The sequence below is a fragment of the Propithecus coquereli genome, unplaced genomic scaffold (assembly GCF_000956105.1).
Source record: "Propithecus coquereli isolate 6110/MARCELLA unplaced genomic scaffold, Pcoq_1.0 Scaffold127, whole genome shotgun sequence".
Classification (NCBI taxonomy): Eukaryota; Metazoa; Chordata; class Mammalia; order Primates; family Indriidae; genus Propithecus; species Propithecus coquereli.
In genome coordinates, this window is record NW_012136858.1 from 1,815,159 (window position 1) to 1,842,838 (window position 27,680).

General features: G+C 42.4%; 1 protein-coding gene across 2 annotated transcripts in view; it reads left to right on the forward strand.

Annotated features, from left to right (window-relative positions):
- Positions 1 to 22,265: 22,265 nt before the first annotated feature.
- The window catches only part of MRAP2 (melanocortin 2 receptor accessory protein 2), a 37,509-nt gene continuing 32,094 nt past the window's right edge, over positions 22,266 to 27,680 (forward strand). The window contains exon 1 of one of the 2 annotated variants that reach the window (XM_012638206.1): positions 22,266 to 22,418. The gene's annotated coding sequence lies outside the window, so the exon portion shown is untranslated. Of the gene's footprint in view, positions 22,419 to 22,747; positions 22,903 to 27,680 lie in introns of those variants that run through there. The other variant, XM_012638205.1, reaches the window with a different exon arrangement.

The following is a 27,680-nucleotide window of genomic DNA, read 5'->3' on the forward strand; positions in this document are numbered from 1 at the left end:
AGCATAATATCCTCCAGGTTCATCCATGTTGTTGCAAATAATTGAATTTCCCTCTTTTATAAGGCTGAATGCCATTCCATTGTGTGCGTATACCACATTTTCTTTATTCATTCATCTGTCAGTGAACATTTAGGTTGCTTCCATGTTGTCTTCATACATTTGTGCTGCTATAACAAAATACCACAATCTAGGTAATTTATAAACAACAGAAATTTATTTTTTGTAGTTCTAGAGGTTGGGAAGTCCAATATCAATGCCCTGGCAGTGTCTGGCCAGGGCTGCTATCTGCTTCCAAGATGGTGCCTTGTTGCTGCATCCTCCAGAGGGGACAAATGCTATGTCCTCACATGGCAGAAAGGATAGAGAGGCAAAAGAGAGAGAGGCGGCTCTTTGTACTTCTTTTATAAAGTTATTAATCCCATGACTTAATCCCTCTTAAAGGCCCCACCTCTTAATTCTATCACATTGGCAATTAAGTTTCAACATATGAATTTTGGAGAGGATACAAGCATTCAAACCAAAGCTCATGTCTTGGCTATTTTGAATAATGCTGTGATGCACATGGGTCTACAGGTATCTCTTTGAGAGCCTAATTTTAATTCCTTTGGATATATACCCAGAAGTAGAGTTCCCTCTGAATCCTCAATCAAATATCATTAATACCTGTAGTTCCTTTAATTTTAACTGTCTGAATTAAAGTATTTTAGGAGCTTTTTTATTTCCCTTCTAAATGCAGACATAGTGCTAGCAGTAAAAATACTAAGACAACAGAGATCAAGACAGTTTCTCTTCTTAAGGAACTTACACTAAAGTAGGGAGACAGACAAGTAAGTAAACATCACGATGCAGTGTAATAAAGGCAATGACAGAGGTAAGCCCAGAATTTTAAGGGACGACATTCAAGGGCCTGGCTCAGAGAAGTGGGAAGGAGTTAGGAAGTTTTCTTGGGGTAGTTAACACTGGTATGTAAGGAGCAAGATGAGATTGCCTGGCCAGGGTAGGATAGGGATGGGCAAGGGTGATCCAGACTGAGGAAACAGCAATAAGGCGAAGAAACTATTGATTGACAAATGGAACCATGATAAAAATAAACACAACTTACTGAGAACTTATTATGTGCCAAGTACTATGTGTGCTACCAATGTCTATGTTATTCATAATTCAGAACTCTCTAGGGCATGTCATTATTATTCCTTTTTTATAGGTGAGGAAACAAAGGTTTAGCAACAGTTAGACCTTATCTTCCTAGAGAGCCTCTCCTCACTCTTCAGGCTCAGCAAGTAACAAGGTCCAACGGTGATGACTGAACTGGAAGTTTAGCTCAACGTGGCCTAAGTCCAGGGAGTTTCATTCTGCTTCTCTTGTATACCCTCAGTACACAATTGTACTGAAAAAAGGCATAGGTATTTCTGGTTGACTCAATTTGCTGATAAATCCCAACTATGATAAACAAAATATTGCATAGGGACCCGAGTATTTGAATAAGTCTTTGGATATAAAATATGAACCTGAGATTGAATTCAATGATTGAAAATTTTTGATGAAGTATAAATTAAAACATATGTTACTGACATGTAAGAGGTCCAGGTCCAAAACCAAGGCTTTCATAAAAAGGTTGTATGGGGCTGGGTGCAGTAGCTCATGCCTGTAATCCTAGCACTCTGGGAGGCCGAGGCAGGAGGATCACTTGAGGTCAGGAGTTCGAGAGCAGCCTGAGCAAGAGTGAGATCCCATCTCCACTAAAAATAGAAAGGAATTAATTGGACAACTAAAAATATATAGAAAACAAAAATTAGCAGGGCATGGTGGCGCATGCCTATAGTCCCAGCTACTCAGGAGGCTGAGGCAGGAGGATTGCTTGAGCCCAGGAGTTTGAGGTTGCTGTGAGCTAGGCTGAGCCACAGCACTCTAGCCCAGGCAACACAGTGAGACTCTGTCTCAAAAAAAAAAAAAAAAAGGTTGTATGTCTACTTATTTTATGATTGGAGATGTATAGGTTAGTGTTGGTGAGGTCAAGGTAGAAGCATTTGTGGGCTTTTTCTTCATAAGGAAATAAAACAAAATGCTAAAATAAATGAGTAGCACATTAAGTTTGGAAGTTTTAAATATAATACATGCATAATCAGAAAATAAACACCCAAATTATCATCTTCAAGTATAGCATATAGCTAATGGAGTTCACTTTCAAAGCATGGTTTGGACATTATAGTCCCCACTGTACAACTGTATTGATAGCAAGGCCACTGTGCATCTTTTGAAACTGAATATAGTCTGTTGTATTTAGGATCTATTCAGTATACTCCAGAGACTGCTTTCGATTCTGTCCCTGAAGATGTAAACATACTAGAGAAGACTATGTTCAAATGGAAATCATCCTGTTTCCGAAAGTATTTGAAATGTATAAGCTCAGAATGAGCGTCTGGATTTTCTCATTCCCAACTATGTTATTTATACCTCACTTTTCATGTAACTGACATAGCTTGAGGCCAGGTACTGTGCTAGCTGTGGGCTACCATATTGGTTTCTAAGGATGAAGAGATAATTAACATCTGGCATCTGCCAAAATTTAATGGGGTACCAAACCTGTATCCCAATGGAACAGAGATATATGAGCAGATGGCATGGGAAGGCATAAGTGGGCACAATGAATTATACCGTAATTAGAGAAGATTCCAAAAATATTTCACAGGGGTGTTACTTACTTAGTCTCAAGAGTTAGGAGAGGCTCTCTAGGAAGATAAGTAGCAGGATAGTCCAGGAAGTGAGACCAGCATCAGCAAAGGCACAGAGGCATGAAAATTCACAGTAGGCTTTGAAAACAGGAAGTTACACCAGGCAGATACGAGGGTGTGTTGTGTAGAAGGAAGAAAGCAGAAAGCACCTACTGATAGGTTAAAAGATAGGCTGGTGCCGATTACGAAGGGCTCTATGCTCTGCTCCAAAGCAAAGGACTCTCACAAGTCAGCGCAGGGTATTTAAACAAGTGAACTGAGAGTTCTGAATTTCAAGGCAATTCAAGACAGTGTCGCATGAATAACCCACGGAGTAGAGAGGAGTGGCTGGCTTCAGAGAAGGCAAGTCTTGGCATTATTTGGATACTCAAGTTTAACTATTCATGTTGGATCTACTGCCCTCTGTTTTCAGGGAAGTGACAAATGGCCAGCAGCCCCGTTGGGTGCAGGAGTTCTATCCTGTGCCCTCTCAGCTGAATAGCGCAGACTCACTCTCACTCCTCAGGCTCATTCTCCAGCCTTTGCTGTTGCCTTTGCAGCGTCCCGCTGAACTTCTGCAATGTTCTTTTCCTCCCGCAATCTTCTTAAATAAAATAATTGATCTATCATCGACCAGGCAATACATCTGTGTAATTCAACCATAAAACCCAATGGTATCCTTTCCACCCTGACCTCTATCTGTCTCTTTCCTGCTGTCCCCTCCCAAAGATAACCACTATTGTTCGCTTCCTACTTGCCTTTCCAGAACTTTGAAAGCTGATACAAATGCATGTTATTTTTCTTCTTTTTCTAAAATAAATGTTATGTTTATCTTCATAATATTCTATACCTTGTTTTTTTCCCACTTAATGTCTTGTAAATATTTCCAAAGCAGTTAATAAGTTTTTCCCCATTCTTTTTTTAAGAAACATAATATTCCATTATGTGACTATACCATCATTTGTTTAACCAGTCCCCTGTTGATGGGCACTTAGAGTGTGTGTAGGTGTTTACGATTACAATTTCACACATGTAAACGTATCTGGAGGATAAATTCTTAGAAGAGCAATTTCTGTATCAAATGCTATGTGCAACTGTAATTTAGATAGATGATGCCACATTGCACTCTCTCACTGTAAGACACTGAGTTCCTGTTCCACCCCACTCACCCATAGAGTGTGTTTCCAGCCAAATAATGAAAACTGGTGTCTAGGGCTATTTTCAATTTGCATTTCTCTTTTTATAAGTGAGTATAAACATCCTTTCATATATTTAAGAGGCATTAAAAAGGCATCTTTTTCTATAAATTGTTTACTCATATATGTGCCTGTTTTTCTGTGAACTGTTTATATTCTTTGCCCATTTTTCTTTATCTTATGGGCTATATATATATATATATATATATATATTCATTCATTCTGGATACTTTTTTTTTTGAAACCAGCATTCTTCGCTGCCCCCTATATATCCTCTCCTAGATCACAGAAGTTGGAAGCTGGAAATGACAATTTACTGGGCTCCTTCCTGTTCCAGATGCAATGTACACTGTATGAGCAAAATGCATGCCTATAAGATTTTGGAAAGTGTTGAATTTCCTTTGCCTGTTTCTTTATCATCTCCTCCTTAATCCTTTTAAACTTCTGATGGAAATAAATTTCTCTTTCATTTTGATTGCTTTACAGTGTCTATTTTATTTCATTTATGTTCCCTCCAATTATGCCTTATTTCTAGGATTATTTTCCCCTCCTGATTCTCTGCTGGTTTCCACTGTATTTCATCTCCTATTGCTTTGTGATTTCTTCCCTGAGTTCTTGCATTTTTGTTTTCTGGGCTTCTTTTAGAGAGGCAATTACTTCATTAATTTTTAAAAAAATTTTTTAGCTGGCCCTCCTCTGTTGATAAACTTCATTAAATTTTAAGTTCATGAATAGCTTCCTGTTATTCTTGTTATCTCTCTCCATTAAATCAATGAATGTTTTACTTAAGCCTTTTTGTGTCAGAACAGGGCTATATTACACAGGCAACCCCTGCAACACACAGTGGCGCATGAAAATAGATGGGGCGAGAGTTCTTTCTTCTTAGTGGAAAGATAGTGTTTGATAAATATTAATAAAACACAAGGTTATGCTGTAGGGATTTTTATTGGTGAGAACCTGTATGTGAAAGAGGATTGTAATACAGAATAGTAAGGTGGAGATGTGATTGATGATGGTGGCTGTTGGAGAGAACTTAAATCAGTACATTCAGTGCGGTTATAGGACAGGTAGGAACGGTGAGGCCTGAATTCTGAAGTCACACCCACCCATGTTCTTGCATATACGCCCAGGGAGGGATGCAGAGCTATTTGAGAACAAGATGACTCAATGAATTCTTTATATTCTGCTTTTTAAAATATCTTCATATAAACTTTATAAACCATGCTTGTCTTGTATTTTGGATATTCACTGAAATGCTCGGGAAAAGGAATATGCTACCTGGACACTTACCATAAAGGGAATTATCTTCACGGAGGTGCCAGGCATTCCTCTATAAATATCTCACAGTTTATGTGATCTGCTCAACAGCTTAAAAAGCTGTGGACATCTGTAGTTAGTGATACGCATGCTGAAGTATTTAGGAGGATACGTGCTGATGTCTGTAATTTACTTTGAAATGCATAAAAATAAAATGGATTGATAGGTGAACAGAGGATTGAATCCATGGATAGATGTATGAGAGAGCAAGCATAGTGAAATGCTAATGGCAGACTCTAGATGACAGTCACTGTCAAATTCTTTCAGCTATGCTTAAAAATTTGTATTATAAAATGTTGGGGAAAATTGGGGAAGTGAAAGCAATTATGATGTACTTGGCATTTACAAGGCTCCCGAATTAAGGGCTTAGTACATTTAATTCCAGCAGGTAAAAATGGAGGAGTCAGTCACAACAGCTCAGTGATTTCTCTCTACTCCGTCTTTTTCTCAAAGCTGCCTGGTTGACTTGCTTAGTTAAAAGGTTGGGTGACCCTAACTTGAATGTCCACAGTGAGGTGCTCCTGACCAGGCTCCTCAAGGATGGTGGCAACAAGACCAATTGAGCCAATTTCAGTGGAATTGCTATTAAGGCCATTCTCCTGTTACTATTTTGAAGTCTGAAAAAGTACTTTCCATGCAATCTTGTGGAATTCCCCTGGAAGTGGTCCAAGTTGTGTGGGTCTTGAACAAAACTTGCAGCTTTGGATCTCCTGCGTGGACAACAAGTACTCGAGCTGTGTAAACTCTAACACCCTAAATTTTGGGGTCTCTTATCATACATAATAAGTCTGGAGGCTAGCGGTCAACTTCAAATAGGATATTTCTAGAGACTGCCCACATGTAGCAACTCAATGGATTATTTTAACGAGGCCAAAGGGTACTGTCTTGATGGTTCTCTTTTAAAAGCCACTTACTCAGTTTTGGGCTCTTGTATAACACATAACTTGCTAACATCGAAATCTCATGGGTTAAGCCAAGGTTTTATGCTGTTAGGGGTGAAAGCATCCATAAAACAATTTATGCAAAATGATTTCTTTCCCTTGAAGGTCATTTTTGTTAAAATCAGAAAAAAATTTTTCTGACTCTTGTGAGTTGAATTGTGTCCCCCAGAAAGAGATATTGAAGTCTAAACTCCTGGTTCCTGTGCATGAGTCCTTATTTGTAGGCAAGATCTTTGCACATGTAATTAAGATATAAGTTAAGATGAAGACTTAACCTCATCCACCCAGAAGTAGGCCTCTTATCCAATGTGACTAGCATCCTTATAAGAATAGAAAGCAGACACAGACACACAGGGAAGAACACCATGTAACAATGGAAGTAGACATTGCAGTGGTGCATCCACAAGCCAAGGAATGCCAAGAATTGCTGGAAATCAATGGAAATTTAGAGAGAGACATGGAACACTTTCCCTCAGAGCCTTCCAGAAGGCATCAACCTTACAACTTAATTTTGGGCTTATAACTTACAGAAATGTGAGAGAATAAGTTTTTGTTGTTTTGAACCACCAAGTTTGCCAGACTTTGCTATGGCAGCCCTAGGAAACTGATCACAATTATGAAGTTTTGCAGACATAACTGCCAAGATCAGTATGCTCATAAACAATATTTTCCTCTTTTCTAAAATCTCACCTCTCATTTCTTTGTGTTCTTAGAGCTACACATGCCATCAGCGATGCTTTCAACTTCGGTTAGAAAAAACTGTAAAATAAAAAGACAAGGGAAGATTCACCCATAAAAGCAGGGAGTAATGCATGAGTCACACGTAGGTGGCAACTCCAGTGAAACATTTTGTGTTGGATTTTGGTTTTGCACAGAGAAGGAGGCTTGCATCTCCTTTGGTAAAATTCGCACTTTCCCTGCCAACAGGCATCCTTCCCCCAAACAAAGAACTAATGGGGGAAATAATTGTCTAAAAAGCCAAACAAAATTTAAGTCAGCTTCTGGCTTATTTGAAATGAAGTGGTTTTTCTTTTTCCTGCTTTTGACCTGAATTTCCTCACTAAACTCATATTTTCTCAGTCTTAGCCTTAAGAAAGGGAGCACAAAAACACATAAAACTTTGATATCATGTTCTCTTCAGCAACAAAAATTAGATTGGTTTTTTAATCATTTAGAACCGGGGGCAGAATTTCCTTAATTTGTTGTGGTAAAGTCCTTAAAATTTGGCTTGGCAAAAGCACGGAAGTAAGATTTTAAAAATTCTACCGTTATTTTTCTTTTCCTTGATTCATTTGGAAAGCCCTGGAACTAGGAACTTGTAGTTCTGGGCATCAGGAAATGAAACAGAGAATTTTGAACTTTCCCAAATTTAGGGTCACTTGCTGTTTATCAGGTTAAACACAATGACCAATTGGCTAGAAGAAAATAATTTGTATTACCTGAACATTGCGAAGTCTGTGGCTTAGAACAAGCAAGGTCATTCTCAGCAATGACAGCAGCCAGAAATCGCATGACAAAGAGCTTTACAGCAGTGTTTTTTTCAAGTTTTTATCATCGCTGTAAAATGATTTTCCTCCATTGAAAACAGACATTCCCTTGTGAATCTCTACTGCCTTATATCCAGGTAGCTCTTTCAAAGGACGTAGTAGTATTTTGAATCACAGCACCAAAAATCACGATTGAATTTTTTTCCTTTTCTTTTTTTCTAGGGGCTTCACATACAGGTCTAAAGAGAAATATGGAGCCCTAGAGTAATGCACTGGCTGCTTAGGAATAGTCAGCTTATTAAAAACAAGTTTGAGCTCAGAAATGTCCTTTTCTGCTAGGATATGAAAGTGTCAGTGTTACAGCTGGAGGGGAATCTGATGCAACCATTACATTGGGCGACATTGGGAGAGCCGTGGACATTCTTCAGTTTGGGTTTACCTAAACTGTGTAGTCTTCCAAATCCCCAGTTCCAAATCCTTAATTAGTAAAAGACTATATAATCCATTGCGTGGTTTTACAGTTTTCCTCCCAAAATCCTTATCTGTATGTCCACTGGGGTCGGAAAGGAAGTATTGATTAAACATTGAATGTAAGTCCTCACATGTCCATTAGAATGGAGGGTTTTTTTCTTATATCTCTTCTTTAGGTCTTGCTTCTCAGATAGGAATGACTATATATAAAAATAGCTTCTGAATCCATAATTGCTTTTTCTTTCAAGGTGCTTTTGTCTCTTAACACGTCCCAATTACCAACGCATTGCCTATATGTAATTCTGAATCTCCAGATGACCATGAAACACTGATAATTTAACCATATATTGTTAGGACCAATTAATTTTTGGGGGGATGTGGGAAAAGTCTGCCCATTTAGAAAGCAAATCAGCCAGGTCTATCAACATTAAACCTGGGGCTTTTTTGGTACACTTCATTGCTTTTCATTGCTCGGTTTGACCAGCCCAACTTTGCCTCCCAGAGGGCAGCATCTCAGAACGTTGCTCTCAGCACATAACTCTGGCAGCTGCTCTGATTACCACAGGGCACTGCTTGGCTCTCCCTTCCGACCTCCCTTGCAGATCTTCTGTTCTTACCCCAGAGTAGCAAACCTAATGGCTCACACTGCCCTGGGACTTGTTTCATTGAACCCTGAAGGCCTGCCAGGGCCACTAAACACAGAGGTCCCTAAAGCTTTTCCTTAAACAGACTTTTGCAGTCATCAGTCTGCAGCTGTGCCGAGAGCTTCTTTCCACACTATTTTGGACACCAAGATCCTTCATGGGGATAGATCCTTTAGTTAAGGGTGCCCTAGCACACTGGTTGGCACATTCATTATTTGCTATACATACTTGGACACATTTCAGTAAATACCTATTAAATGAATTGAATCTTACAAAAGATATTGGGGCTTTGCCCAGAGAATATGATAATGAAATGCCAAAAGCAATACTCAAGGCTATAGCATTGATCATTTTGCTTGGAGCCCAGGTGCTCTTCTGAGAGGAAATAATGGAGTTTAGAGTAAACAGAAAGATGTTTGCTTGATCACACGGTTGCTCTCCAAAACACTTGCCACTCGCTGCTGAATGAAGATAAGTACAGAGAGCACAGCCCTGGTAAAGAAGATATAAACATCTCTTAGTGGCTCTGCATACCTGTAAATAGTTTGGCCCACCTTCTCCAGGTATGTATACAGAAATTGATGAATATGACAGAAAGAAATGATAGTACATTCCCCCAAAGAAGCACACATTGGTCCATTATCCTTAAGGAATACAATCTTTGAAGACTGCAAGGTGGGTCGTGGTACCAATTGCTACTTTCCTCACCAGAGGGATGATAACTACAAAGGAGTTGTCTTGGTTGCAGAACAGCCTGGATTCACATACGTGTCTCTGTTGCTCTTGCCCTCACAATCTGTAATGAATTAACTTCTGCCTTTTGCTCAGGGCCTTTATTACTAATTGTCTTTATTTTTTTAATCTGCTCCAATTACAGAGTTTATGTTCTAAATCTTTGTCAGTTTATTTTTAAGGGAGTTTTGCTCGTCTGCAGTGTGCTCTGACAAGAGGGAACTTTCCAGGCCTTGGCAAGATGGTTGACTCAAGGCAGCAGTTGCCACTTTGTGCTGGAAGTCCCCCCAACTCACATGCTGAGGTTTCCATGTATGCACCTCTTTTAGATAGGAAAAGGAATATTTTGAAAGAATCCTTCCCCAGTGAGACTCCCCCAGTGCACCGCACCACGTACCCTGCCTGTGTGCCTGCTGCATCTCTCTCTGCCACCCAGCAGTAGCAGCTCCAGAAATTACAATTCAATTACTTAGTGCTCAATATGTATGTTACAGAGTTTCTAAAATGAGGGATTGTCAGACTGGATAAGGTGCTCCTGAGAATGTAACTGCTGCATCAGGGAATTTCAGCATTTGACAAAGTCAAACCTAGAAATTTAATTTTAAACAATTCATAGTTGTAATTCCTTTTTCATTGGCAGAGTTCTTTAAAGCTTGTATGCTCTGTGAAGCAGGTGTTGAGTTTATCTTGCTTACTGATATATCTGCAAAATCTGGTATAGAGCCAGGAACATAAAGGCAGTTAATGTTTGTTTTGATTTGTACCATCACAGTGTCTAGAACTGCTGCTCAGTAATTAAGGGATGAATCATGATTCTTTGAGCTGTCTGAGATATTCCTGATTAGCATAAATGCCAGGATTTTTGGTGACATTTTCATTATTTTGCTAATCCCATTTTTATTATATTTATACTCACCTAGAAGATATTCTTCCTGCCAAATATGGGCTTGGCACATGGAAGGAGTTTATAGAATGAATTAATGAACAAACAATCTTCGAAGGGTTAGTTGGCAACCAATTGGCAACAATAATTTGGGAGCCTGGGAATAGAACAAGGAACAAGGAAACAGGTGGGACCCTCTATTCAGACCCCACTGATGAAGGCAGAACTAGGACAAGAGGGAATTTTCCAGGCCTTGGCAAGATGGTTGAGTCAAAGCAGCAGTTGTCACTTTGTGCTGGAAGGTCCCCAACTCACATGCTGAGGTTTCGATGCATGCACCTTGTTTAGCTAGAAAAGGAATATTTTGAGATAAAGAAAGAATTAAATGCTTTTAAATTTTGTGATTAAAATATTAAATAAGGCATAATAGGATAGTGGATAAGAGCATAGATTCTGGAGCAGACTCTAGATTTTAATCAGGCTGGCTGTGGGACATTAGGCAAGTCATTCAAACTCTCTATGCCTCAGTCTACTCATCTGCAAAATGGAGAGATTTTGAAATGATGAAGATAATAATAGTACCTACTTCATATGGTTGTTATGGGGACCAAATGGGGCAATCTTTATAAGGTACTATGACAGTGTATGGCATATAGTAAATGCCATATAATCTGTGTTATGTAAAAACAATTGTCTTTTGGGGGGAAAAGATAAGAATCTTACTATTTGGATTAACCTCCAAGGTCTCTTATTCTGTTGTGAGTATTTTATATTTTATTTCTTTAGAGTATGCAGAAATCCATAATCTATACATGAGATTTAGGAAAGTATTGATTTAAACCTTGCATGTGGTATAGAATTAAACCTCTCCTGCCCAGTGAAACATCTGAAATGTAGTGCACAGTTGATTGTTCTTTGATGATTCGTTTTCATTCTGCTTCCAAAATCTGATGGAACATCCATTAGAGTTTGGCAGAAACTCTGTTCTCTAATCAGCACTACAAGCCCTGAGTTTGCCTCAGATGCTGGAGGGAAGTGGTTTTCAAACAATTTAATTGCCATCTAAAGACATACGTGGCTTAGTTTGTCTGATTTATGAGTTAAATGATTTCACCTGGTCCTGGGAGGAAGCTGACAACTCATCCTGCTTCTCATCTCCACTCCAGAAACAGCTGCTTCTGGAGAGCACAGCAACCACCTGCACATCCTATTCTGCATTTAACCAGGCAACACGCTGTTTACTGATTCATTTGAGTTGTTCAGAAGAATACTTAAAAGAGGATAAAATAAAGCCAATTCTCCGTCCATTATGAGGAAGTGCCTTGTGAACTTTGTTTTCTTCTTATAAAGCGAGTATCTTATCAACATTGAGCTCAGAGGGAATTAAAATAAAATAAGAGGAAATGAGTAGAAAATCACAATGATAGGGAGTCTGAGGACACAGGAGGACTTCATAAACAGAGAGGTGGGATTGTTAAGAGGCAGAGCTAGAGGTAGGATGCAGGGGTGTGTGGCCAGGAAAGTATCGGCATTTCTACTTTGCATGGTTGCCTTGCTTGATACTTTTTCACAAACACTCCATGTGTCTGGCAAGATTTGGCAATGTTCGGTTTAGCCATCCCTGCTGTGATGTTATGCACTTACCTGCATTCTTTGTCCTAGGAGATTCAAAGAGCAGTTTATAATGAAAACCCTTTATTTTTGAATTCAAGAGAAAGCTGTCCAATTGGAATGACATCACCACTTGGGGTTCTAAATTCCATCCCTTGTCTTCCTAATACTCATCTAGATGACCTCTTCTTTGAGGACCAAGCTCCAAGGACCTCGTGTATGGCAGATCTCAAAGGGGATTCAAACGGGGCACCTGTCTTCAGTTTATGGACACCCTCAAGAAGGCAGGAAGTTCACCTCCCAACCTGGTACCTGCTGCTTCACATGTGAGCCCACCCCTCCCTCTTCCTTCACCAGACTCCTAACTGGTCACCAGGGGGGACTGTCAAATCAGACTCACGTGCTTCAGAGATCTTCCCCAGTGACAAGCTTTACTAATAATTCCAAGGGGACAAGTAATCAAGAGGCATGGCCTGAGCGGCGACCAGAGTGGGACTGTCAGCGCAGCTGTCCAGGCCCGTTCTCAGAGTTTCAGATCTACTCTGGCCCAGGGGAACACATAAGGTATCAAAGAGATGAGTGCAGGTCAAACTGCTTGTACAGAAGAGAGTCATTTTAGTCCTGAAATCTGTCCATTTTATACTCGGCTGATTATATAACTTCTTTGACGGTGACAGGGAGCCATGCCCTAGAAATTCACAGATCTCAGATTTGTTTAGCAGAAGCAATCCCAGGTGATCTGGAACACAGATTAAACCTTTCCTTACAGAAAGACTCTCCCACTAGCAATTTCATTACTTTCCTTGGCAGGAGACCTATCGTTAGCATCTTTACAAGGAGATCAGAGGAGGTCACTGGCCTTCTTTATTTCTTGGGGGAGCATCACTGCCCTCTTAATGAGGAGAATGGATTGTAGACCTGCTGCTTAATCTCGTCTTTCTTAGAGACAGAGCAGCTGCTCACTTGCAAAGCCTTGGGGAGCACTGCTCTAGGGAGTCCATGTTTAAAGCAAATATCCTTGCAGAGTTCACTCCTCTCAACAAAGGAAAGAAGAAGCATGTTATAAGAGCTCCAAAAACAGCAGATAGTGAACAACTTCTTTTCTAGTTGAGTTGGGAATGCTTCTGCCCAGAGATTTAGTTTCCTCATTATGTTTTGCTTGGCTTCCTTTAAAAAACAAGTGTTTGGGTTCCCCAAGCAGCCACCGCTTCTTGTGAGAAGGAAGCAGCCCGGCTCCAGAGATGCTCTTGGGGGCACAGAGAAAAACCAACCCGACCAAACATAAACCACAGAGAACAGCTGCAGCACGTCCTGGGAGACATCCTAGTTTTATGGAAAATCTATTTGATGCAAAACCCATTCAAATCCTGAAGTGATGCTCATTTGAGGGGAGCCATCCCTGGTACCACTTTTTATGTGACTCTGGAATTGAAGCAAAATCAGTTGTGAGGATTAGATGAGGGATGTTTTGTCCCCCAAAAAGAGCATAGATTCATTGACTTGCCTAGAGTACCGAACTCAAACTCAAAGGTCCAGATTTGAAATCTCGCCTTTTCTCCACAAGGTGGAAACTGAGGCCATGTAATTGCTGTTCACATCACATATAACCAAGAATAACAGCTGCTGCCCCGGGATGAGTATTTCCTCCGTGACAGACACCAGCCAAGCTCTTCACATATGTAATCTCGTTTCATGGTTGTGACAGACCTGGAGGCAGTGTGCATCCCTACTTTACAGATGAGAAAACTGAGGAACAGGACAAGGCAGTGCCAGAACAGACATTCCAACCCAGATCTCTTTCACTCTGACCCCTGTGTTCTCACTGCCTGTTGCATTGCCTCTGCTTACTCACTTTGAGCCTGCCAAACGGTCACTCCATTAATTGATCTTTTTTTTCACAGATGAACAAGGGTTCAATCTGAGCAATTGTTTTGCCAGGGCACAGACACCCATGAGTTTTATAGCTATCTTCAGTGTTGAGCATTTTGAAATTTTCCCATCTACCTAGGTAGATGTATGTTTTAAATCATTTTCACTTGATGCCCTTTCCCTTCCACTGAATATTCTCTCTCTCATATATTACATATAATATATAAATGTATCATGTATGTTTGTAAATACATTTATGTTACATATGCGATACGGTCTGAATGTTTATATCCCCCCCAAATTCATATGTTGAAATTCTAACTCCTAAGGTGATGGTATTAAGAGGTAGGAATTTCTGAGAGATGATTAGGTCCTGAAGGTAAAGCCCTCATCAGTGGGATTAGTGCCTTTATAAAATAAGCCCAAGGGAGCTCATTTATCCCTTCTCCATGTGAGTACACACTAAGAAGGTGCTGTTTTATGAACGAGGAAGTGAGCCCTCACTAGACACTGAAACTGCCGGTACCTTGATCTTGGACTTCCCAGCCTCCAGAACCATGAGAAATTTCTGTTGTTTACAAGCCACCTGGTTTATGGTATTTTGTTGCAGCAGCAAATAGACTAATATGTAGGTGCATAAATATATGTATATATGTCACCTCTTCTACTTTAAGATTAATATGGCTTCGTCCTCAATTAATGGGAACTTGAGGAGTGGCACATGCTGCCATTTTTTTCGTTAACTTCTCCCTCTAAACAAAGACAAGCTAGAAATCTGCCATGGAAAAATGTGTTTACGTTTCCTAATTTCAAGTGCAGAGGACATCTGTGATGTCACAAGTCGACTCTATTTCTGGGTAAATACATTTCAGGGATTACAATGAAGAACTTGGTAAAGCACTAGAAAGCAAAAGGCCAGAATTTAATTAAGCAGAACATTCTGAAGTACACTGAAAAATAATCTTGCAACTCTCGAAATGATTAGTGCTTTAAAATGAAGATTAAAGCAGACCTTCATTTCCCCAAAGCATCAGACTTACATGTTTTACCAATCGTTTCTCTTATCAATATGAGCCTTACCTTACCCTTCTAATTTCTTGGAAGTCATATGACACATCATAACTTTCCATTCCTGAGGTACTGTAACTTCACAAGAACAGCATACTTTAAATGCATACCATAAGAACAGTATTTGATTTTTACGAGTTGTGGTTATCCATTAAGAAACACTGATAGAGCACATGCTATGTGCCAGGCATGTTCAACCAAAAAAAAAGTTGATGCCTATAAAGATTATATAATAAAATAGTAAAAGGCCCTACCTAATGGAATTGTGTGAAAAAAATCAATATACAAATTTATAGGTATCATATGATTACCATGTAATCAGCCATGTTTTACAACAGTAAATGCAATATGTTAAGTGAAATAAGCCAGGCACAGAAGGGCAAATACCGTATGTTCTCACTTATGTGTGGGAGCTAAAAGAAGCTGAACTCATGGAGATAGAGTAGAATGATGGTTACCAGAGGCTGGGAAAGGCAGTGGGGAGGGAAGGATAAAGAGATAATGATATATGGGTACAAAAAAAAAAACAGTGAGATAGAAGGAATAAGATCTAGTGTTTGGTAGCACAATAGGGCGACTATAACAATAATTTATTGTATATTTCAAATTAACTTAGAGAGTGGAATTGGAATCTTCCTAACACAGAGAAATGATAAGTGCTTGAGGTGACAGATATCCCAATTGTCCTGATTTGATGATTACACATTGTATGCTTGTATCAAAATATTACATGTACCCCATAAATGTGTACAACTATTATATATTCATAAAATTAAAAAAATTAAAGGAAAGTGCTATCTATCATTGATAGTTTTATGGTAGTGAAGTTATAGATTATTTTCTTTTCTTCTTTTTAGTATACCATAAAGTTGATACTACCTTTAAAATAGTAAAAAAATTTACATGTTTTTTATACATTTCAACATTTCTTTCTGAGATTTCACACACATATACACACATCTTTTTATTATTCATCTTCTTCACTTGAGTCAGTTTCTACCAAATAGGCATGCATTTTGCTGGAGCCAGAAATGTTAAGAGTAGCATTATAGATAATTTGAGGAGAGGCAGTAGTATGCTGAGTGCTTTCAGCACATAGGGGCATATCCCTAGCCTTGTAAAGAATTAGGTTCATTATGTATAAAGAGGGGATTGTACTGATAACCACAGCTATTCCAGAGGGTTGTTGTGAGGACTGAATGTGATGCTGTTTGCAAAGTACATGGCATAGTATGGAGTAAGTGCTCTGAATATTATTGGCTTCTACTCCAAGATAATTGTAAAAGTACAGTGGATTAAAATTGGGTGTGTGCATGCACGTGGGTACATGTATGAACATGCGAGCTGTCAAGAAGACCCAAGGAGGTGACCAAGGGTAACAAGACTGTGGCTAAGAGGTGAGGGCAACCTCCCTCAGGCAAGTTCATCGGGTGACCTGGGAGAAGAGAGGAACAAGGAGTGTGTGGAGGGTGCTGAAAGGGTTCCAGACCAGCAGTGCTGAGGAGCCTGCAGGAATTGAGTGAAGGCAAGGCAAGTGGTGGCTGGCTCTCACTGGAGTTCTGCAGGTGGCATCTTTGGGATTGCTGCTGGGCCAGTTTGTGTTTTATGATGGCAGGGCTACAGGGGCATGGTCATAAACTGAAACCAGGGAATAAAAACCTGCATGTGAAGATGGTGAGCACAGAATTCCCTTGAGGCAAAGATACCAGGAAGGGAAAAGTGGCCATCATGGGCAGATGAAGCCACCTAGGGCTGTAAGATCTCATCTTCCCCTCACTGCTAGAGGTTGCCAGGCAGGTGTGCAGGCATGCAGGAAAGAGAGGGATATGAATACGTGTGGGACACCACCCACACAGCTGTAGCTGCCAATGTCTGGACTCAATGCATTTCTCCGTTTTGGAATAATTCCGTCATACCTTATTTTGGTATGATACAATTTAAGGAATAGCAAGAAGCAAGGAGCCTGGACAAGCCAGTCTCTCTTTTCCATTTGCTGTCAGACAGCAGCTGAGCCCAGAGTCAATAAACTGAAGCTTCCTCATTATTGTGCAATAGTAAACAAGAAGCCACCAGGATTTCACTCTGAAGTGCACCAATTCAATTTTGAGGGAAAGAAATATGCAAGAGTTAGTGCCTAGGGCTATACGTAATCACAAGGAGGCTACAGTTTCTCCCTGGTGCACGGTCTCCCTCCCTCTGGCAGTGGAAAATGAATTCTAGTTGGCATTTCACAGCGGCTCACAGCTCCATCTTCTTGATTGAATGCCAAACATGAACTAAAATATACGAGATGTTTTGTCTGCCTGATGCCACATTCTGTGGGTGGAAGTCTGTGCAGTTCTACCGGAGGAACGATAGGATTAGCAGCAAGAAGGATGCTCCCAGTAAGTGCTTAAGCATTGGAAGGGAAGGCATGAAATGAATATCACAAGAAGGGTCTTGTATATATGCTGCTGCAGAGGGGTGTTGTGTCCTGGCATGTGTTTCATGGAAGAAAAAGAAACAACTGGCAAGTGAAAGCAGTGTACCTGTGTTCAGAAATATTTGTGCTAATTTGAAAAGAGCAATAGTATAAAACCAAGACAAAGCAAATGAAATACAATTTATGCCAAAGCATGAGAAAAAAAGATTATAATAAGTGATAACCCTCAAATCATCTAAGAAAAAATGAGTGGAGAACTATTGCCATTAATGAGAGGGGAGAGATTCACGATTAGAACATGAACAACTGCAGGCTGCGCCCCTCACTTCTTAGAAGCCTCAGGGTTTCTGAACACTCACGCCTGCCTGTCTCCTATGAGTGGAAGGAGGAAACTGTATCCTTGAACTGAGTTGTACTTACTGCTCCTGGGTGGCTGTGGCTAATAGAATACCTGGGTTCGTGTGTGTGTGTGTGTGTGTGTGTGTGTGTGTGTGTGTGTGTGTGTGTTATTCTCGCCTTTGATTCGGCAGGGTGGTAGATTATCCTATTCTTCAATGCAAACAATCAAGTTAAAGAGGTAGCTGTATCATATTATGTATTTCAGCATCTGAAAAAATGTCAATTTTTCTTCCTCATCATTTTCTTCAGTTGTCCCTGGCCTTGTTGGACTCACTAAAAACCAGCTGGTAGGGGGGGCAAGGGCAACATATGTAACCTAAACATCTGTACCCCCATAATATGCTGAAATGAAAAAAAAAAAAAAACAGCCAGGTTTTCCATGCCCAGACTCATTAACTCTTAGGGATGCATGCTTCTCTGAGACAGGTCTCGATTGTACTGCTTCCTGCCGGGCATGCTGGCACAGGCCCTAATCAGTGGGAAAATAAATGGAGCCGTCCTTGGTCTTGGGCCAACACTGAACCCCTATTTTCTGGATCCTGAGAGCTGCCAGCTGGCCCACTGCCAGGAGGCCAGAGCCCATGTTCCCTTGTTTCCTCTCTGCTTCCTTTCCCTAGCTGCTCTCCACCTCTGCGGTAAAGCCCCTGGGTATTCTCTCAGCTCGCTCTGTTTCCAAATCTTTCTTTATTACTCAGATACTTGGGAACATTCTTGCTGTGTTTCATTGCTGTGTATTTTTTTTTTTTTTGTGGGAGATTTCTTAACTAGATGGTGTCATCTTGAACAAATGGAAGAAAATATATCTTATGTTTTCTTTTGTATCCATTCACTCCCTAAAAAATGTCCCCATCCCTGGAAGGGCCCAGGACAATGCAAAATACTCACCACTGAATGATTAAATGATTAAATTTCCCAAAAGATGACCCAGATTTTTTTTTCCTGCAGAAGTTCTCTTATTTTCCTACTCTTTCCTCTAGTATCTTATTTTATCAATTATTTCCTCTCTCAACTGTCTTCAACTTCTCTCTTCCTTTGGGGGTCCATGTTCTCCATCTATAAACATGTTTAAATCTCTCATCTGAAACAAATGAATGAAGACAAACCAAAACAAACACAACCTTTCCCTGACTCCTTTCCACCTTCTCTTGTTTACCTCCTATTTCTGTAGTTGCTTTTTCTGACATCAGCCCTCTTCTCCTCCCTCTTCATGTTCCCAGGGAGCAATTTCTGGGAACTGGTTCCCCCAGCTTCAACCACACCTCTCCACTGACAGACCCCAAGTCATCTTCAGATCACCACTCTCAATTTCCTAAGGCCTGGCTTCGTGGGCGTATGACCAGCGCAGTGGCACAGTGGAGGAGTCACCAGGACCCCTCCCACCCCTTAAGATTTAATGCTCTGCATTCACCATCTTGAAATTCTTGAAAACTTTATCTCTGAGTTTTGAATTGGTATTCCGTAGGTCTACCTACAGAACATCAATCTACTCAATTAATCCACTCAGGCTGCCATAACAAGATACCACAATTCTGGAGACAGGAAGTCCAGGATCAAGGTGCCAAGGTGCCAGCAGGGTGGGTTTCCTGTGAGGGCCGTGAGGTGATGCTCTGTTCCAGGCCTCTCTCCTCAGCTTGCAGCTGGCTGCCCTCTTGCTGCCTCTTCACATGGTCGTCCTTCTGGGCTCACATGCCCCTGGTGCCTATCTGTCCTAATTTCCTCATTTTATAAGAACACTAGTCGGATTGGATTAGGGCCCACCCATGTGACCTATTTAAAGGCTCTACCTCCAGATACAGTCACATTCTGAGGTACCAGGTGTTAGGGCATATGAATTTGTGGGGGACACAATTCAGCCCATAGCAGTAAGGAAGTTGGATGGTGCAATGGAACATGCACTGAGAGCTTGGAGTCCCAGCTCACTGTGGTCTTGCTTTTTGCTGCCTTCCAGACACGTTCTTAGCTGCCAGCTAGTTCCCTGCCTTCTGGCCACCCAGCAACTCCTTCCTTCTGCCCTTATAGAGAACATGGGTGCAGGTGCTAGGAGGGCCGGGGTCCATCCATCCTTGCCCAGGGCTGGCAGTGCCACTGCATGTTTGGAGGTGATTTGGCGGGGGTGAATCTGGCACCCACCCCCAATCCCAGCATGCAGCATGTCCTGGCTGATGTTACAATTCCTAGGTTACCTGTGGCCCATGGGTTGGGCAGCAGGCTATGGGGAGGGAAACTGACTTCCCTACCTCCCAACCCTGGGTCAGTCAGCCTCTTTGACTAAACCTCTGCCCTGAAAAGCTGACGTGCATAGACAGCCACGATTTTTAATACATTTTCAAGGGGTAACGGACTCCATGAAGCCGTTTTATGCACCCTGTGGATTTGGCCCTGCTTCCCTTTCCAGCCTCATCTCAACCTCTCTTACCACACTGCGGCCCTCCTGAATACCGTAGCCATTCTCCAAATGCATTTTATTCTTCCGTGCTTCCACGCTTTCCTCTGTCTACCATATGCTTTTCTTCATTATCATTGTAACGAACTACTATTTAGCCTTCAAAATTAAAATTACATTCTATCTTCTTAGTGAATTCTTACTGTCATTTTGTACTTCTCATTACCGAGTGCTCCTTTAGGGCCTCTATGAATCTCTTTTATAAGGTTTATAACACTAAATTTTGATTGTTTCTTTACCTCTCCATCCCTTCTACAGAATTGTGAGCAATTTTGAGGACAAGAGCTATATTTTAATCATTACCATTTTCCTGGTGCTTGGTGCAGACCTGAGGACAGTAAATGTTTGTAAATATTTGTTGAAAGATCAAATGAATGCATGAATGAATGAATGAATGAATGATTGAATGAGGGGAAGTATGAGTTTGTAGTGAAGAAAATGCATTTTAGAGTTAAATAGTCCTGGGTTTAAATCCAGGCTTTATCAATGATTAGTATTGTGACCTTAGGGAAATTGTTCTAAAGCCTCAGTTTTCTAATCTCAAAATAGGGCAAATGGAATTTACCTCAAGGCAAACTGTCATCAATTTATATTGACAAACAATAGCTACAGCTATATATAACTCAGTCCTATCATTAAATTTCCATGAGCTCAAACGTTATTTTGGAATGAAATGACAAAATTAAAAGACAATGAAGCTGTGTTCTTGCAGATTTATTTATTAAAAACAATAAAAATACACACTCATTCAATGTGCACTGGGTATGAGACATTATGCTAGGACCTGTGGAAAAATTAAATATAAATTAACATTTGGCTTGTGGAGGAGGAGTTAAGATAATATAGGATAGGCTAAATTTTAAAGTAGAAAATGTCATGCGCCATAAGAGAGGTTTCAGATTTCATATTAAGAGTTCATTTGTAGTTGGGGCAGTGAGGAAGGCTTCCTGGAAGAAGTGGCATTTGAGATAAACCCTGAAGGAAAAGTAGAAAGATGTTGCTGACACTGGAGGAAGAAGGAAATGAATGCAGCCATGGGAAGGTGGAGATGCCTAGGAGAGAAATGTGAGCTCTACTATCCTTTGATGATGTTGCTTCTCTGGATGCAACAATTTTGGCTTCTGAAACTAACAGTGTTAGTGACCTGCCTTTTCCACAAAGTACAACGTGCCCTGGCTCCGTCTTATGAGCTGTTGTCACTCTGCCAAGAACCAGGCCACTGGATGCTGCCAGCTAAGGTAGAGCCTGTCCTGTTTGCTTTGTTGCCTTGGAGCGGTGGCAGTTCTGTTGCTCTGCTTTTTGTGAATGGTTTCACCACGCACTGACAACATGCGGCACACGCACCCGCCATGGATAGAATTCCCACGAACAGGAATGCGCGTGCGGAGACTTGGGGAACGACTAACAAATGTCATCACAGATGGTCAAATTGTGTTATTTAGAATTAAACTGCCTGTGGATGAGGCAGAGGAATATACACACATGCTATAAAGATGATTTTCAAAATATTTCAACTTGCATGTGATAATGAAGCTAAGCTTTAAAAAAAAAAATCAATGAATCAGATGTCATTTCCAGGATTCCTTTTCTGGCACCCTCTGCGCGCGCTCTGCTATTGCTGCATTTCCCCCATTACGGAACAGTCTTGGTTAAACGCTGGCTCTGGGCACCAGGCTTCTGAGCCTGAAGGCAAGCTCCTCCATTCACCAACATGTGACCTCCAGCAATTCATTTGACCTTCCTAAGCTACAGTTTCCTCGTCTGTAAAATGGAAATGTTAGTACCACCTGCCTGATACGGCACTTGGGAGTAGTAAAAGAACTGAGTCATGGGATAAAGAACGTCTCAGTGCCCGGCACACCTGAGTGCTTTCTCTGCAGACACCGGCAGGCATGACCTGCTCTCTCCACCCTAGTTAAAAGTGCACCCCCACCCCCCCGCCCCAATTATCTAATTTCCCGCGTTTTTTTCCCCACAGTTCTTTATCACTATCTCACACACATTTTAGTTATTTGTTATGTTTATTGTCTTTTTGCTAAAATATAAGCGCCAGAGGCGCCCAGATCAGCGTCTGGCATGGAACGTGGACTCAAGGGCGGATTGAGCCAGGCCTAAGTTGAAACTACTCCTGGCCCAGTCCTATCCCTCTGGGGCTCCGTTTGGGGGACATTTGACTGCCTGTTGGCATCTGTACCAGGGGGTAAGAAGAGGAACTAAAATCGAAGCGGTACTTTAAGCGGTGAATTGCAGAGGACTCTGGCCTTGATGAACTTGAACTCGATGCTGAGCATTTTTCGTAAACCTCGATCCATGCTGTCCTCCCTCTCGCAAAGCCCATGAGCTCCTGTCACCCAAAGTTGGCCTGAGGGACCCACTGCAGGGCCGGGGAGGGCAAAAATTCTGATTCCTTTTTCCTTTCCCCGCGCCGGCCTCGGATCCGGACTCGGAGGGGCAGCGTGAGCGGAAAGGGCTCTGCCCAGCTCGCCTCCTCTTCGCCTCGGCGGCTTCGGGCCGGGGAGGCGGCTCGGGCCCCCTGCCTCTCCCGCTGCGCCCCGCGCCGCCTCCCCGCCGGTCGGGAGCGCGCGTCTCCGCCGCACCGCGGCGCCGGGAGCGACGCGCCCAGCCCTGGGCCGCGGGAGGCGGCGGCGCTCACGCACTTCGGAGGAGTCGGGACCCGGCCGAGCCCGCGGGCCGCGGCGCGCCAGCCGGTAACCGCGGGGCCGGGCGCCCGGGGCACAGCAAAGCCGGGGCGGGCGCGCAGTAGGGCTCGCTTGGGTTTGGGGGTGGTCTTTGGTTTGGGGGTTGGAAAAAGGGGTGGGAGGAGAACTGTGGTTTGAGGATGCCCAGGGGAAGAGAGTGGACCCCGTGGAGAGAACCCAAGTTTAAAACCCAGCCCGCTGACGCCCGAGTGTCCCGCCGCAGGGCGTCGGAAAAGCCTGGAAGCCGCGACGCTGGGGGCTTGGGTGGGCTTCCTCCCCGCGCTTGGCCCCAGCCGCCGGGCCACACCCTTGCCCGCCGGTGAGAAAACTTTCCTCGCTGCAGCCCTCCAGCCGCCGCGGTGCCCTGGCCGCGACAGCCCTCCGGGACGCGGATCTTGCGGCTCAGGGCGAAATGCGCGGACCCTGGCTCCGGCACGCGTGCCCTGCGGCGGGCAGGGTTCTGCCAATGAATCCGGACGTGACAGCTGTTGATTCATTTTGCTGTGCCTGGGGAGCTTGCCTGCAGGTCATTTTACTGATGAGAGGGAAATTGCGGTTTCCACATCCCCCACCCCCAATCTTTTCTGTGTAGTCGCTTTAGAAACCTGTCTGGAGGCTTTGTGGTGTTTCCACAGCATTTTCGATGACATGGAATCCCAGATATTACTCTGGATTTAGTCCGACAACAATGAAACACTCATTGGTGTTTTGAAAGCAAAAGATGCTTGGGGAAAAGTGTCCATGCTACTCTAGGGAAGAGGAGGGAACTCTAACATAAATTCTTATGAAAACCCCAAAGTAAGTCGTAGTATTTCCAGTTTACAGGTGAAGAAAATTAGATCGAGATATTAACCTTTTCAAGCTGAATCCCCCAGTTAATAGTGGGGAGTAGGGAGTCTGGAAGCTGGGACTGTGAGTTTAGTGTTCTTTAGGTACATCATGTGGGGCATATTGCATGGGGCACATCACCAAGAACAGGAGCAGGACCAGTGACCTGCGCTTGCAGGGATAAGGGTGGGAAAGCCAGAGGCTACTGTGAGCTGGGGAGCCCACAATGAGAAGTTGTGTTCTGATGAGGAAGACCACCCAGTGTTTATGGAAGCTAAGGTGATATGAATAGGTGATAGGAAAAGGCAGAGTTGCTCCCAGTTTGTATCTTTCTTTTCAAAATGGGAAAGCCGGTCTAAACCTCTTCAAGAGAGGCCTTGAAGCCCGAACATGGAGTGGACAGCTCAAAGCCCAAATGGCAGGCGTCTGAGAGCAGTGAAGGGGGTCACAGTCATCTTTGCTGCAGATAGGAGAGATGAGAACAGAGCAGAAGACTTTTCAAAAGAGGGAAACATTGAATCCTGGTAACATTGCAGAACAAATTCTTAAAAAAGATATCTCAAGACCACCTAGGGAAGCATTTAGAGGACAATTTGTGCTAAACTAACTTCTTTCCCTTTTCTAGCAATCTACCAGGCTGGATTGGGGTGTGCCCTATCCATTGTTTTTCAAATGAAGTCTGTGACTCATTAGGTTAATGATCAGTTTAGTGAGTTGCAACCAGTGGTTTTTAAAATATGAAATTCAGAAAGGAAGAGAAAGCAGAGAGCATTGCATGAGCTAGGGCAGTGGTCCCCAACCTTTTTGGCACCAGGGCCTGTTTTCATGGAAGAGAATTTTTCCATAGATGGGGGTGGGGGAGTCGGGCTGAGGCAGAGCTCAGGTGATGATGCCAGGGATGAGGAGCGGCTGTAAATACAGAAGAAGCTTCACTTGCCTCTGCAGCTCACCCCCTACTGTGTGGCCCACCAGTTCCTAAGTTGCATGGAAGACAATTTTTCCACGGATGGTGGTTGGGGGGGTGGGGTGCAGCTCTGTGGCCCAGTCCCTAACAGGCCATGGACCCTTACTGGTCTGTGATCCAGGGTTTGGGGACCACAGAGCTAGGGTATTGTTTTTAAAACATGCGTGCATGTGTGTTTGTGTGTGTGTCTGTGTGTCTGACTGTTATTCTGTGTTGTTTATCCTGCTGCCTCTGCTTGGGTGTTGACACCTATCTCTGGCGGCTGCCTTTCTCTGCTCCCCACTTTGCTCCAAGCTGGGGTCACTCTTCTTTTGCCTTGTGAATGACGTCATCACACATTCTGCAGTGCAGCCTCCCTCCTCCCCGTTTCTGTTGGCCCCCACGTGCTGAAGTGTTTCTCAAATCGGAATTCATCTCTGAATTCTTTATTTTTGACTTTTTGTTGATAGCCATAGTCCATAGATAACTTTTATTAAACATATTAAATTAGTTCAAATTTTTTAAAGAGGATATCAGTTCTCTCCTTTTTAGCTTTCAAGGTGGAAATGTTTTGTTACTTGGAGTACAAAACATATTGCAAGAACAATATTCTCATGGTATTATATAATACATTTATGGAAACATTGCTGTGCCAGTTGTGATATTTGGAAAATTACCAGATAATGTCTCACTGTGTTATTTTCTGGTTAGTCTTTTTTTTTTTCAATTTTTCAATTTTGGCTTTTTAAACAATTTTTGGTTGATTTTCAACCTTTTAATGTCTTCAGTGTAACAGCAGCTTGGCTAGATGCTTTCTATTGCATAGTCTACTTTAGTTCTCACAGCAAAGTGACTCGTTATTTCCATTTTATAAACAGGAGGTTCCCAAAGCCAGGGACCTACGAACAAGTCAGAGTCACTGATTGACTCCCACCAGTGGGCAATCTAAAGTGTCCTGCCTTTGCAAGATACTTACAAAGTCTCATACTATCCCTAAGGACAAAGAGGAGAAGGGTGGAACACAACGAGGCTTTATCCCTGTCCCTTCTTGGCATTACTCATCAAGAGAAAGACATAGAGGAGATACTTATCAGAGTTGTAGCAACTATTAATATAAATCTGGGAAGATAAGCTATGAGAACCATTTTAAATCTGGACAAGAGATAATAATACTAAAATATTGGGCTCACGGTAGAGTTAAAGGTCTAGTTCTGCATTTAGGTTCAGGGTCAATTAGAACAGGAAAGGATGGAGCAGACCCAATGAGCAGCAATTCACCTGCGAGGAAAAAGCCTGGGAGTGTCAATAGCCACCAGCTCCGAATGAACCACAGGGTGAAGTAGCTGCTCAAAAGCAAACTTGGGATGCATCAGGAAGGACATGCCCTTTTTTAAAATAGACATTTGTATGGAGCTTGTCACGTGCCAGGCACAATTATGAGTGTTTCGCAGTTTTCACTCAACCCCTGCCGCAGCTCCATGAGGTAGGGGATATAATCATCACCATTCCCATCTAACAGATGAAGAAACTGTGGCACAGAGGGGTGAAATCACTTGCCCATGGTTGCACAGTCAGTAAATAGTAGAGCTGGGGTTAGAACCTGGGCCTTTAATGACTACTATCTGCTCCCTCCCTGCGGTGTTTGGATTGGAAGAGCCCAGGGTCCACTCTGATTTTCCATTCTGGGTGGCACCTTTAGAGAGAATAGGGACCAACTCCAGGGTGTCCAGAGGGAGGGGACCTGGATGACAAGAGTCTGGACACCAGGCCCCACGAGGAACAGGGAGCATTCAACCTGGCAAAGAGGAACCTCGGCCAGGTTTTGAGCTGGGTTTGTTCCCACTGCAGAATTAGGACCAGTATTCTAGCAAATGCTGTGTGATCTTCTGTCAGGATTTTGGAGAAGATAGATTCTCCACTGGCTGAGGCTGGGTGTTGAATTTTATGTCTCTGAAAGCCCCTTTCAATGCTCAAATTTCTCTATTTTATTGGAAATATGAGTAAATATGAACTTTAAAAATAATTCGAAATTAAGTGTCTCCTAAACATTTATGTATGTGTGTGTGTAAATAAAGTAGAGTACTAAATTAAAGTTTTGACTGAGGCACACGTTCCAGTTATGTGAAATTCCAAGGGAAAGTGCTAGACCACCAAGTAGAAATGTCAAAGTGGGTATTTGCAAACCTTTCTGTCTCTTGTGAACCCACTGGATACTTTAAGACCATGAGGGTTGTAGGAGGAGGCTTTGTTGAATAGATTTCTTCGGAGAAGTCTGTTGCCACTTCCTTCATCCCAAACCTACCTAGTGAGGGGACTTTGGAGGGATCATGAGTTGAGCTGTACACATGCTTCCTGCATTTGGGGCTCATGCCAGGACCCGGGCAGCTGGATCGCTTGCCTTTCCAGAGTTTGTTGGAGCAAAGATGCCTGAAGGTGTCCTAGGGGCCAGGTGGGGCCACACAGGAGGGAAGGCCCACCTAAGGGCAAGGGCACCCCAGCAGCAGAGGTAGCAATGAGCCGAAGGAAGGAGAGTGAGTGAAGATAATGAATTCAGCCGTGTCCTGCTTTCATCTTGGAGGGGTGAGAAACTGAACAGCAGTTGAGCAAATGGTAAAGAAAGAAAAAAAGCCAACGTTTCCCCAACTGCAGCAGGAGACCAGTGTGCAGCAGGACCTTACTGGGATAAAGGGCAGGTTTCACGTTTTAACCAGGTCAGAGTTTCTTTTGTTTCTAAAGACTGGACATTTTAATTCTTTCAGGACTTTGAAGTGGTTGCATGTGCAGAAAAATCATGAGATCTGCTCAGGGGTTGGTTTGAGGGTGGGGAAGATGAATCCTTTGAATACATTTTGAGGGGCAGTAGAAGACAAAAATAAAATTGACATTTGATTAGGCCCACAAGTTGTGCTAGCTCAGAGTATAAATTATATCTGCTTGGGTTAAAATAGTAAAGATTAGCAATCTGTACTTGGTGTTACTTCTGACAAAGGAAGATTTAGAGGCAGGAGTTAGAAAA